Source organism: Chelonia mydas, chromosome 2 (genome assembly GCF_015237465.2).
Source record: "Chelonia mydas isolate rCheMyd1 chromosome 2, rCheMyd1.pri.v2, whole genome shotgun sequence".
NCBI classification, from domain to species: domain Eukaryota; kingdom Metazoa; phylum Chordata; order Testudines; family Cheloniidae; genus Chelonia; species Chelonia mydas.
In genome coordinates, this window is record NC_057850.1 from 211,146,400 (window position 1) to 211,159,894 (window position 13,495).

At 45.9% G+C, this 13,495-nt stretch overlaps 1 long non-coding RNA gene across 3 annotated transcripts in view; it reads left to right on the top strand.

Moving 5' to 3' along the window:
- LOC119565404 overlaps positions 1-13,495 on the top strand; it is a 55,920-nt gene that overhangs the window by 32,860 nt on the left and 9,565 nt on the right. For 2 of the 3 annotated variants that reach the window (XR_006289025.1, XR_005224035.2), the window contains exon 5: positions 12,597-13,383. This is a non-coding gene — a long non-coding RNA (uncharacterized LOC119565404). Of the gene's footprint in view, positions 1-12,596; positions 13,384-13,495 lie in introns of those variants that run through there. The other variant, XR_006289026.1, reaches the window with a different exon arrangement.

Genomic DNA, 13,495 nt, shown 5'->3' on the forward strand with positions numbered 1-13,495 from the left:
CAGGTTGATTTGCCATGATTTGTTCTTGACAAATCCATGCTGACTGTTACTTACCACTGTATTATCTTCTAGGTGTTTTCAAATTGATTGCTTATTTATTTGCTCCATTATCTTTCTGGATACTGAAATTAAACTGGTTGGTCTGTAATTCCCTGGGTTGTCTTTATTTCCCTTTTCATAGCCCTGGTCTACACTAGGACTTTAGGTCGAATTTAGCAGCGTTAAATCGATGTAAACCCGTACCTGTCCACACGATGAAGCCATTTATTTCGACTTAAAGGGCTCTTAAAATCGATTTCCTTAGTCCACCCCTGACAAGTGGATTAGCGCTTAAATCGGCCTTGCCGGGTCGAATTTGGGGTACTGTGGACACAATTCGACGGTATTGGCCTCCGGGAGCTATCCCAGAGTGCTCCATTTTGACCGCTCTGGACAGCACTCTCAACTCAGATGCACTGGCCAGGTAGACAGGAAAAGAACCGCGAACTTTTGAATCTCATTTCCTGTTTGGCCAGCGTGGCAAGCTGCAGGTGACCATGCAGAGCTCATCAGCAGAGGTGACCATGATGGAGTCTCAGAATCGCAAAAGAGCTCCAGCATGGACCGAACGGGAGGTACGGGATCTGATCGCTGTATGGGGAGAGGAATCCGTGCTATCAGAACTCCGTTCCAGTTTTCGAAATGCCAAAACCTTTGTCAAAATCTCCCAGGGCATGAAGGACAGAGGCCATAACAGGGACCCAAAGCAGTGCCGCGTGAAACTGAAGGAGCTGAGGCAAGCCTACCAGAAAACCAGAGAGGCGAACGGCCGCTCCGGGTCAGAGCCCCAAACATGCCGCTTCTATGATGAGCTGCATGCCATTTTAGGGGGTTCAGCCACCACTACCCCAGCCGTGTTGTTTGACTCCTTCAATGGAGATGGAGGCAATACGGAAGCAGGTTTTGGGGACGAAGAAGATGATGATGATGAGGAGGTTGTAGATAGCTCACAGCAAGCAAGCGGAGAAACCGGTTTTCCCGACAGCCAGGAACTGTTTCTCACCCTGGACCTGGAGCCAGTACCCCCCGAACCCACCCAAGGCTGCCTCCTGGACCCAGCAGGCGGAGAAGGGACCTCCGGTGAGTGTACCTTTTAAAATACTATACATGGTGTAAAAGCAAGCATGTGAAAGGATTACTTTGCCCTGGCATTTGCGGCTCTCCTGGATATACTCCCAAAGCCTTTGCAAAAGGTTTCTGGGGAGGGCAGACTTATTGCGTCCTTCATGGTAGGACACTTTACCACTCCAGGCCAGTAACACGTACTCGGGAATCATTGTACAACAAAGCATTGCAGTGTATGTTTGCTGGCGTTCAAGCAACATCCGTTCTTTATCTCTCTGTGTTATCCTCAGGAGAGTGAGATATAATCCATGGTCACCTGGTTGAAATAGGGTGCTTTTCTTCAGGGGACACTCAGAGGAGCCCATTCCTGCTGGGCTGTTTGCCTGCGGCTGAACAGAAATGTTCCCCGCTGTTAGCCACAGGGAGGGGGGAGGGTTGAGGGGGTATATATAAAACCGATTTCTAAAAAACCGACTTCTATAAATTCGACCTTATTCCGTAGTGTAGACATACCCATAGATTGACACTGTATTTGCCCTTTTCCAGTCCTCTGGAATCTCTCCCGTCTTCCATGACTTTTCAAAGATAATCATTAATGGCTCAGATATCTCCTCACTCAGCTCCATGAGTATTCTAGGCTGTATTTTATCAGACTGTGGGTATGTCTACACTACGGAATAAGGTCGAATTTATAGAAGTCGGTTTTTTAGAAATCGGTTTTATATATTCGAGTGTGTGTGTCCCCACAGAAGTGCATTAAGTGCATTAACTCGGCGGAGTGCTTCCACAGTACCGAGGCTAGAGTCGACTTCCGGAGCGTTGCACTGTGGGTAGCTATCCCACAGTTCCCGCAGTCTCCGCTGCCCATTGGAATTCTGGGTTGAGATCCCAATGCCTGATGGGGCTGAAACATTGTCGCGGGTGGTTCTGGGTACATATCGTCAGTCCCCCCTTCCCTCCCTCCCTCCCTCCGTGAAAGCAAGGGCAGACAATCGTTTCGCGCCTTTTTTCCTGAGTTACCTGTGCGGACGCCATACCACCGCAAGCATGGAGCCCGCTCAGGTAACCGTCACCGTATGTCTCCTGGGTGCTGGCAGACGCGGTTCTGCATTGCTACACAGTAGCAGCAACCCCTTGCCTTGTGGCAGCAGACGGTACAATACGACTGGTAGCCGTCCTCGTCATGTCCGAGGTGCTCCTGGCCACGTCGGCTGGGAGCGCCTGGGCAGACATGGGCGCAGGGACTAAATTTTTGGTGACTTGACCAGGTCATTCTCTTAAGTCCGGCAGTCAGTCCTATTGAACCGTCTTATGGTGAGCAGGTAGGCAATATGTCCTTCTGCACCGTCTGCTGCCAGCCAAAGATGTAAAAGATAGATGGAGTGGATCAAAACAAGAAATAGACCAGATTTGTTTTGTACTCATTTGCCTCCTCTCCTGTCTAGGGGACTCATTCCTCTAGGTCACACTGCAGTCACTCACAGAGAAGGTGCAGCGAGCTAAATCTAGCCATGTATCAATCAGAGGCCAGGCTAACCTCCTTGTTCCAATAAGAACAATAACTTAGGTGCACCATTTCTTATTGGAACCCTCCGTGAAGTCAACCCTGTAAGCCGTGTCCTCAGTCGCCCCTCCCTGCGTCAGAGCAACGGCAAACAATCGTGCATCTGAGTTGAGAGTGCTGTCCAGAGCAGTCACAATGGAGCACTCTGATTGGGCTAAAACATTGTCGCGGGTGGTTCTGGGTACATATTGTCCGGCCCCCGTTCCCTCCCTCCCTCCGTGAAGGCAAGGGCAGACAATCGTTTCGCGCCTTTTTTCCTGAGTTACCTGTGCGGACGCCATACCACCACAAGCATGGAGCCCGCTCGGGTAACCGTCACGGTATGTCTCCTGGGTGCTGGCAGACGCGGTACTGCATTGCTACACAGTAGCAGCAACCCATTGCCTTCTGGCAGCAGACGGTGCAGTATGACTGGTAGCCGTCCTCGTCGTGTCGGAGGTGCTCCTGGCCACGTTGGCTGGGAGCGCCTGGGCAGACATGGGTGCAGGGACTAAATTTTTGGTGACTTGACCAGGTCATTCTCTTTAGTCCTGCAGTCAGGCCTATTGAACCGTCTTATGGTGATCAGGCAGGCAATACGGATTGCTAGCAGTCGTATTGTACCGTCTTCTGCCGGGCAGGCAAGAGATGACGATGGCTAGCAATCGTATTGTACCATCTTCTGCCAGGCAGGCAAGAGGTGAGGATGGCTAGCAGTCATATTGCACCATCTTCTGCCAGGCAGGCAAGAGATGAGGATGGCTAGCAGTCGTACTGTACCATCTTCTGCCGAGCAGCCATGAGATGTGGATGGCATGCAGTCCTTCTGCACCGTCTGCTGCCAGCCAAAGATGTAAAAGATAGATGGAGTGGATCGAAACAAGAAATAGACCAGATTTGTTTTGTACTCATTTGCCTCTTCCCCTGTCTAGGGGACTCATTCCTCTAGGTCACACTGCAGTCACTCACAGAGAAGGTGCAGCGAGCTAAATCTAGCCATGTATCAATCAGAGGCCACGCTAACCTCCTTGTTCCAATAAGAACAGTAACTTAGGTGCACCATTTCTTATTGGAACCCTCCATGAACTCCTGCCTGAACTACTCCTTGATTTAAAGCCACCCCCTTTGTGGATTTTAGCTCCCTGAAGCCAACCCTGTAAGCCGTGTCGTCAGTCGCCCCTCCCTCCGTCAGAGCAACGGCAGACAATCGTTCCGCGCCTTTTTTCTGTGCGGACGCCATACCAAGGCAAGCATGGAGTCCGCTCAGCTCACTTTGGCAATTAGGAGCACATTAAACACCACACGCATTATCCAGCAGTATATGCAGCACCAGAACCTGGCAAAGCGCTACCGGGCGAGGAGGCGACGTCAGCGCGGTCACGTGAGTGATCAGGACATGGACACAGATTTCTCTGAAAGCATGGGGCCTGCCAATGCATGCATCATGGTGCTAATGGGGCAGGTTCATGCTGTGGAACGCCGATTCTGGGCTCGGGAAACAAGCACAGACTGGTGGGACCGCATAGTGTTGCAGGTCTGGGACGATTCCCAGTGGCTGCGAAACTTTCGCATGCGTAAGGGCACTTTCATGGAACTCTGTGACTTGCTTTTCCCTGCCCTGAAGCGCATGAATACCAAGATGAGAGCAGCCCTCACAGTTGAGAAGCGAGTGGCGATAGCCCTGTGGAAGCTTGCAACGCCAGACAGCTACCGGTCAGTTGGGAATCAATTTGGAGTGGGCAAATCTACTGTTGGGGCTGCTGTGATGCAAGTAGCCCATGCAATCAAAGATCTGCTGATATCAAGAGTAGTGACCCTGGGAAATGTGCAGGTCATAGTGGATGGCTTTGCTGCAATGGGATTCCCTAACTGTGGTGGGGCCATAGACGGAACCCATATCCCTATCTTGGCACCGGAGCACCAAGCCGGCGAGTACATAAACCGCAAGGGGTACTTTTCAATAGTGCTGCAAGCTCTGGTGGATCACAAGGGACGTTTCACCAACATCAACGTGGGATGGCCGGGAAAGGTACATGACGCTCGCATCTTCAGGAACTCTGGTCTGTTTCAAAAGCTGCAGGAAGGGACTTTATTCCCAGACCAGAAAATAACTGTTGGGGATGTTGAAATGCCTATATGTATCCTTGGGGACCCAGCCTACCCCTTAATGCCATGGCTCATGAAGCCATACACAGGCAGCCTGGACAGTAGTCAGGAGCTGTTCAACTACAGGCTGAGCAAGTGCAGAATGGTGGTAGAATGTGCATTTGGACGTTTAAAGGCGCGCTGGCGCAGTTTACTGACTCGCTTAGACCTCAGCGAAACCAATATTCCCACTATTATTACTGCTTGCTGTGTGCTCCACAATATCTGTGAGAGTAAGGGGGAGACGTTTATGGCGGGGTGGGAGGTTGAGGCAAATCGCCTGGCTGCTGGTTACGCGCAGCCAGACACCAGGGCGGTTAGAAGAGCACAGGAGGGCGCGGTACGCATCAGAGAGGCTTTGAAAACCAGTTTCGTGACTGGCCAGGCTACGGTGTGAAAGTTCTGTTTGTTTCTCCTTGATGAAACCCCCCGTCCCTTGGTTCACTCTACTTCCCTGTAAGCTAACCACCCTCTCCTCATCCCTTCGATCACCGCTTGCAGAGGCAATAAAGTCATTGTTGCTTCACATTCATGCATTCTTCATTCATTCATCACACAAACAGGGGGATGACTACCAAGGTAGCCCAGGAGGGGTGGTGGAGGAGGGAAGGAAAATGCCACACAGCACTTTAAAAGTTTACAACTTTAAATTTATTGAATGACAGCCTTCTTTTTTTTGGGCAATCCTCTGTGGTGGAGTGGCTGGTTGGCCGGAGGCCCCCCCACCGCGTTCTTGGGCGTCTGGGTGTGGAGGCTATGGAACTTGGGGAGGAGGGCGGTTGGTTACACAGGGGCTGTAGTGGCAGTCTGTTCTCCAGCTGCCTTTGCTGCAGCTCAACCATACACTGGAGCATACTGGTTTGGTCCTCCAGCAGCCTCAGCATTGAATCCTGCCTCCTCTCATCATGCTGCCGCCACATTCGAGCTTCAGCCCTCTCTTCAGCCCGCCACTTACTCTCTTCAGCCCGCCACCTCTCCTCCCGGTCATTTTGTGCTTTCCTGCAGTCTGACATTATTTGCCTCCACGCATTCGTCTGTGCTCTGTCAGTGTGGGAGGACAGCATCAGCTCGGAGAACATTTCATCTCGAGTGCGTTTTTTTTTTCTTTCTAATCTTCACTAGCCTCTGGGAAGGAGAAGATCCTGTGATCATTGAAACACATGCAGCTGGTGGAGAAAAAAAAAAGGGACAGCGGTATTTAAAAAGACACATTTTATAAAACACTGGCTACACTCTTTCAGGGTAAACCTTGCCGTTAACATTACATACATAGCACATGTGCTTTCGTTACAAGGTCGCATTTTGCCTCCCCCCACCGCGTGGCTACCCCCTCAACCCTCCCCCCTCCCTGTGGCTAACAGCGGGGAACATTTCTGTTCAGCCGCAGGCAAACAGCCCAGCAGGAATGGGCTCCTCTGAGTGTCCCCTGAAGAAAAGCACCCTATTTCAACCAGGTGACCATGGATTATATCTCACTCTCCTGAGGATAACACAGAGAGATAAAGAACGGATGTTGCTTGAACGCCAGCAAACATACACTGCAATGCTTTGTTGTACAATGATTCCCGAGTACGTGTTACTGGCCTGGAGTGGTAAAGTGTCCTACCATGAAGGACGCAATAAGTCTGCCCTCCCCAGAAACCTTTTGCAAAGGCTTTGGGAGTATATCCAGGAGAGCCGCAAATGCCAGGGCAAAGTAATCCTTTCACATGCTTGCTTTTAAACCACGTATAGTATTTTAAAAGGTACACTCACCGGAGGTCCCTTCTCCGCCTGCTGGGTCCAGGAGGCAGCCTTGGGTGGGTTCGGGGGGTACTGGCTCCAGGTCCAGGGTGAGAAACAGTTCCTGGCTGTCGGGAAAACCGGTTTCTCCGCTTGCTTGCTGTGAGCTATCTACAACCTCCTCCTCCTCATCATCTTCTTCATCCCCAAAACCTGCTTCCGTATTGCCTCCATCTCCATTGAAGGAGTCAAACAACACGGCTGGGGTAGTGGTGGCTGAACCCCCTAAAATGGCATGCAACTCATCATAGAAGCGGCATGTTTGGGGCTCTGACCCGGAGCGGCCGTTCGCCTCTCTGGTTTTCTGGTAGGCTTGCCTCAGCTCCTTCAGTTTCACGCGGCACTGCTTCGGGTCCCTGTTATGGCCTCTGTCCTTCATGCCCTGGGAGATTTTGACAAAGGTTTTGGCATTTCGAAAACTGGAACGAAGTTCTGATAGCACGGATTCCTCTCCCCATACAGCGATCAGATCCCGTACCTCCCGTTCGGTCCATGCTGGAGCTCTTTTGCGATTCTGAGACTCCATCATGGTCACCTCTGCTGATGAGCTCTGCATGGTCACCTGCAGCTTGCCACGCTGGCCAAACAGGAAATGAGATTCAAAAGTTCGCGGTTCTTTTCCTGTCTACCTGGCCAGTGCATCTGAGTTGAGAGTGCTGTCCAGAGCGGTCAAAATGGAGCACTCTGGGATAGCTCCCGGAGGCCAATACCGTCGAATTGTGTCCACAGTACCCCAAATTCGACCCGGCAAGGCCGATTTAAGCGCTAATCCACTTGTCAGGGGTGGACTAAGGAAATCGATTTTAAGAGCCCTTTAAGTCGAAATAAATGGCTTCATCGTGTGGACAGGTACGGGTTTACATCGATTTAACGCTGCTAAATTCGACCTAAAGTCCTAGTGTAGACCAGGGCTGTATTTCATCATTCTTCTTCAGGTCTGGGAAACTTACTCAGAGTGTCACAGCTAAATACAAGGTGGAACAGATTGTTTAGTATAAGTAGTAAACACAAATTTCAAGGGACAATTCAAGGTGGCTTCTTAACGTCCCTCCAGTCATAGGAGGAGAAGAAGGCAGGGGAAGCAGCTGTTTTTTTTTAGTGTGTTATTGATTGTTGTAATAAGCGTAAACCCAGTGTCTCTATTAAGGACACAAATTCATTTCTCATTCAAGATCTCGAAAATTGTAGCTGAAATAACTCTAGTCTGATTCAAGAAAATTTTCCTTGGATGATCATATCACAGTGCTTGAAAGTTGTGAAATGCAGTTGTTTTTAGATGTGTCTTGTGGGACAATTTAATTGGTGAAACCCACCTTCAATCTAAATACAGTAAGAAAAGAGGACAACTGAAATAAACTAATCTTCTTACACTTTACTACTGCTCCCAATGATTTAATTGGCTGAGTTAGTTTATCTTCTTAGGCTTTGACAACAAGAAAAGTTGTACTTAGCAAACTCAGGGAGTTGGTAGGAAAGATCCCATGGGAAACAAGTCTAAGGGGAAAAACAATAGATGACTGTTGGTAGTTTTTCAAAGAGACATTATTGAGGGCACAAGAGGAAACTATCCCACTGTGTAGGAAAGATAGGAAGTATGGCAAGAGACCACCCTGGCTTAACCAGAAGATCTTCAATGTCTAAAAATAAAAAAAGAGTCCTACAAAAAGTGGAAACTAGGTCAAATTAAAAAGGATGAATATAAACAACAGAAGTATATAGGGACAAAATTAGAAAGGCCAAAGCACAAAACGAGATTAGACTAGCTAGAGAGATAAAGGGTAACAAGAAAACATTCTACAGATACATTAGAAGCAAGAGGAAGATCAAGGACAGGGTAGGCCCATTACTCAATGGGGAGGGGGGGAAATAATAACAGAAAATGTGGAAAAGGCAGAGGTGCTTAATGACTTCTTTGTTTTGGTTTTCCCCAAAAATGTTGGTGGTGATTGGATGTCTAACATAGCAAATGCCAGTGAAAATGAGGTAGGATGAGAAGAGGCTAAAATAGGGAGAGAAAAAGTTAAAAATTATTTCAACAAATTAGATGTCTTCAAGTCACCAGGGCCTGATGAAATGCATCCTAGAATACTCAAGGAGCTGAATGAGGAGATCTCTGAGCCATTAGCGATTATCTTTGAGAAGTCATGGAAGACGGGAGAGATTCCAGAAGACTGGAAAAGGGCAAATATAGAGCCCATCTATAAAAAGGGAAATAAGGACAATCCAGGGAATTACAGACCAGTCAGCTTAACTTCTGTACCCAGAAAGATAATGGAGCAAATAATTAAGCAATCAATTTGCAAACATCTAGAAGACAATAAGGTGATAAGTAACAGTCAGCATGGATTTGTCAAAAACAAATCATGTCAAACCAACCTGATAGCTTCCTTTGACAGGGTAACAAGCCTTGTGGATGGAGGGAAGAGGTAGATGTGGTATATCTTGACTTCAGTAAAGCTTTTTATACTGTCTCGCATGACCTTCTCATAAACAAACTAGGGAAATGCAACTTAGATGGAGCTACTATAAGGTGGGTGCAAAACTAGATGGAAAACCCTTCCCAGAGAGTAAATTATCAGTGGTTCAAAGTCATGCTGGAAGGGTATAACAAGTGGGGTCCTGCAGGGATCAGTTCTGGGTCCAGTTCTGTTCAATATCTTCATCAATGATTTAGACCAGGAGTCTCAAACTCAATTTACCTTAGGGCCAGTGCCAGCCCTTAAATCCTCCCAGCAGGCCAATAATGTCACTGAAGATGGTGTTCAGAAAAGAAAACATTTATATTGTATTTTTTATTTTGAATTTCTTAGAAATAATAAAAAGATCATACAAAGTTATGCAGTTCTTTGCCTGCCAGAGAGTTTTTAGTGTTTGCCAGACACCTGGCAATGCTTCAGTTCCTGCAGTTTGTTGATGTTTGGCCTTAGTGACTGGGCAACCTTCAGGATTGCAGCAAGGTACGCATTGTTAGGGGCGTATTCCTTCACCCACTTACTTCCCTGGTCCTTCTCGCATGAACAGAGAGCAACAATACCCAAAGTCCAAAGGTGCAAACAATTCAATGTTTATTGGAGTGAACTTCCAGCAAGCATGATTCCAGTTTCCTTCCTTAGTGTCCCCCTTCCCAGCTCTGACACCACAGAGCCTTACCTGTGTCCCTGCTCCCATTTCCCCGCCTTAGCAAAACATGATTCCAGTTTCCCCACCCTCATTCCCTGTTCCCATTCCCTGCCCCTTTACTTCCTGATTGACTGCAGACTATATAGTAAAACTTGAGTTCTGCTTAGCTATACCTTAACCAATCATTTTCCTGAAATTTTACTAACCAATCCTAACATATTGTAACATGATTATTTAACCAATTATATCCCACCACCTTAATTAGTTTACACCCAGGAAAATTAATTATACAGCAGACAGAAACAATCACAGAACCAGACAGAGACCATACAGACAAACAATAGCAAAGTGGGAACTATAATGACAAAACAATACAGAAGTGAGGATTTCACAACTACATCTATAAAGACATAAGGGTTTCCCAGCTGTCTATTGATAAGTGAGTTCTTACCAAACAGAAAACTATCAAACTAAACTTCCTTTTACATCCTCTAGGCTCTTCCCTTTCTCTGGAGGTGATAGATCAGATCACCTTTCTAACAGCCCCAGATTGCCTTATTTCACTGTGACTAGTTTGGAATGTGAGGATGTGACCATACACTTCCTAGCTTAGCCAAAGCCCTTAGCCTAAGAACAGAGCCTCAGACTGTCACTGTAAGAGAAGACCAGTAAAAAGGCAGACTGTGATTTTGATTCTTTCTTTTATACCTCTATAACTAGCTAAGTGATAAGAATACACCTAAATTCTTAAAGTATAGGCCTTTTCAGACAGGCCTGAATATCTATATCCTAACATGCATCAGGTAGTTGTGTTCAGTATTTTGACTTGTTTATATTCATTGTGGAAAAAAGTGACCCTGCCTCCACGGCTGACTCTGCCTGGCGACTAGTGATGGTATCTCTCTCTCTCCCACAGCCAATGGGAGCTGTGGGGGCGGCATCTGCTGCAGACATTTCCAGCAGCGTGTCTGCATGAGTCTCTCCTCCATGGGCTGCAGTGGGGGAGGTTCTTGGGCTGCAGGTGGCCCGCGGGCTGGGACTTTGAGACCCCTGATTTAGATAATGGCATACAGAGTACACTTATAAAGTTTGTGGATGATACCAAGCTGGGAGGGGTTGCAAGTGCTTTGGAGGATAGGATTAAAATTCAAAATCATCTGGATAAACTGGAGAAATGGTCTCAAGTAAATAGGATGAAATTCAATAAGGACAAATACAAAGTACTCCATTTAGGAAGGAACCATCAGTTGCACACATACAAAATGGGAAATGACGGCCTAGGAAGGAGTACTGTGGGTCTGAGTCATACTGAGGGTCATACTGGACCACAAGCTAAATATGAGTAGAGTGACCTGATAGAAACTGTGAAAAACTGGAACAGGAGGTGGGGGATAATAGGCACCTGTATAAGAAAACATCCCAAATAACAGGACTGTCGCTTTAAAAATGGGAAATCTGGTCGCCCTAAATGAGAGTCAACAGTGTAACACTGTTGCAAAAAACGTGAACATCATTCTGGGATGTATTAGCAGGAATGTTGTAATCAAGACACGAAAACTAAGTCTTCCACTCTACGCCACTCTGATTAGGCCTCAACTGGACTACTGTGTCCAGTTCTGGGCACCACATTTCAGGACGGATGTGGACAACTTGGAGAGAGTCCAGAGAAGAGCAACAAAAATGATTAAAGGTCTAGAAAACATGACCTATGAGGGAAGATTGAAAAAACTGGGTTTGTTTAGTTTGGAAAAGAGAAGACTGAGGGGGACATGATAACAGTTTTCAACTATGTAAAAGGTTGTTACAAGGAGGAGGAAGAAAAATTATTTTTCTTAACCTCTGAGGATAGTACAAGAAGCAATGGGCTTAAATTGCAGTAAGGGAGGTTCAGGCTGGATATTAGGAAAAACTTCCTAACTGTCAAGGTGGTTAAGCACTGGAATAAATTGCCTAAGGAGGTTGTGGAATCTCCATCATTGGAGATTTTTAAGAGCAGATTAGGCAAACACCTGTCATGAATGGTCTAGATAATTAGTCCTGCCACGAGTATAGGGGACTGGACTAGATGACCTCTCAAGGTCCCTTTCAGTCCTATGATTCTGCCTTGCAGTAAAAGTCATCCAGTTTGTCAGCACTGAGCATGTTTAATTTTATCTTTATCAGGCACTGGAGCATACTCACCCCCAACCTCCAAGCTCTGTGTGAGTCCTATGAACTGTTAGGTCTTCAGTCTCTACCAAATTTAGGTCCACATAAAAATTTCAGGGGAGATAAGATTTCAAATAATGAGACACATAAGATACAGTTCTGAGGGCATAATTTCCACTTTGTGTAAAAATAATATCCAACATCCTACAACAATTTTAAAGCTTTCTCCATTATTCCATTTGAATAGATAATTTACTTTTGGTGTCAGGCTATTTCTTGCCCAATCAAAACTAATCATCCTGATCAACTCTAATGACATAGTGTTTGAAATAGGACTATTTTGCTTGATCTGCTGCAGGGTATTAAAAATTATATTTCTTTCCAGGCTAGATTACATTAGTTCTTGTTCACTTGTTTAATTTCAAGGGAAACTTTAAGGAAGCAGACACTAATTCTCATTTAATTGGAATTCCAGTAATTTCTACTCTGAAACACTTCAAGTTCTCTGATATAAAGATTTATGTGTTTAAAACATAGATAACAATATATTATCTCACATCACTATTGTGGCATTAACAAAAGACTTTCATGGAAAACTTAGTTTCAGAAATATTGTAAACATATGCCAATACTTTCAAAACATTTGATGTTTTTCCTAAAACATTTTTATATTAATGCTAGGAACATGAAAACAGGAATTGCCATATTGCATCAGAGCAGCAATTCATCTTGTGCAATATTCTCTTTCCAACAGTGGCCAGCTGTGGTTTCACAGGTGCATGGAAGAAACCTGCAGAAGGCAGCTGTGGAAGTAACATGGGAAAATGCTGACAGGGAAAATTTACCCTTGTATAGGATTTTTCATTTCAAAGTGCTTGTAAAAGGTGTTGGAGAGGGATGACTTTTACTAAGTGATGAAGTATAGCATAGGCAGCATCAATGCAAGCTCCCCCTTCACTACTCCAACTATTTTTTGGAGGAACTAGCCCCAGTACTAAAGTTTAGTCAGCATGCTTCCTCTGTCCCTGGACTTTTTGCTGAGCGTTCCAGTAAAGGAGCCACTTCGTATGAAATATAACAATGGTTTTCAAGATATGGGGAGACCTGTCTACTGGGAACGTGATTTTGAACATCAACCTATTTCATATATAGGCCCAACATTCAGCAGAAAGTCACTACTTACTTGAGTTAGATTTGAACTGCTGACCTTGAAGAAGAAAAGTTCCATAACTCATTATCCGCCTTGAGCTAGCTGGTTACTAACACCCAGGATGGAATCTCAGCCCTATTGAAGTCAACAGGAGTTTTGTCATTGACATTGATGGAGCCAAGATTTCAACCCTGCTCTTTAACATTGAGGTGCCTCTTTTATTATGAAGGTTCTTTAAGTTTGAAGAATCCAGTGTTTGTCCTCAATTTCCTTCTCTATTCTGAAGGCATTCACTTTTTTATCTTTGTTGCCTGAGACAGCTGTTTCATTCTACTGATAGATGTTATGTCACCTTGCTGCAAACTAGTGCTTCTGTCACTTTATGAGGGCTGTTTTCTTCTACACATTTTCATTTCAACTCTTGTCTTTTTATATAAATGATGAGCTCTTTAAAAATATACTACAGTAATCTATTGGGACGGATCAAGGAGTTTCTGCAAGCC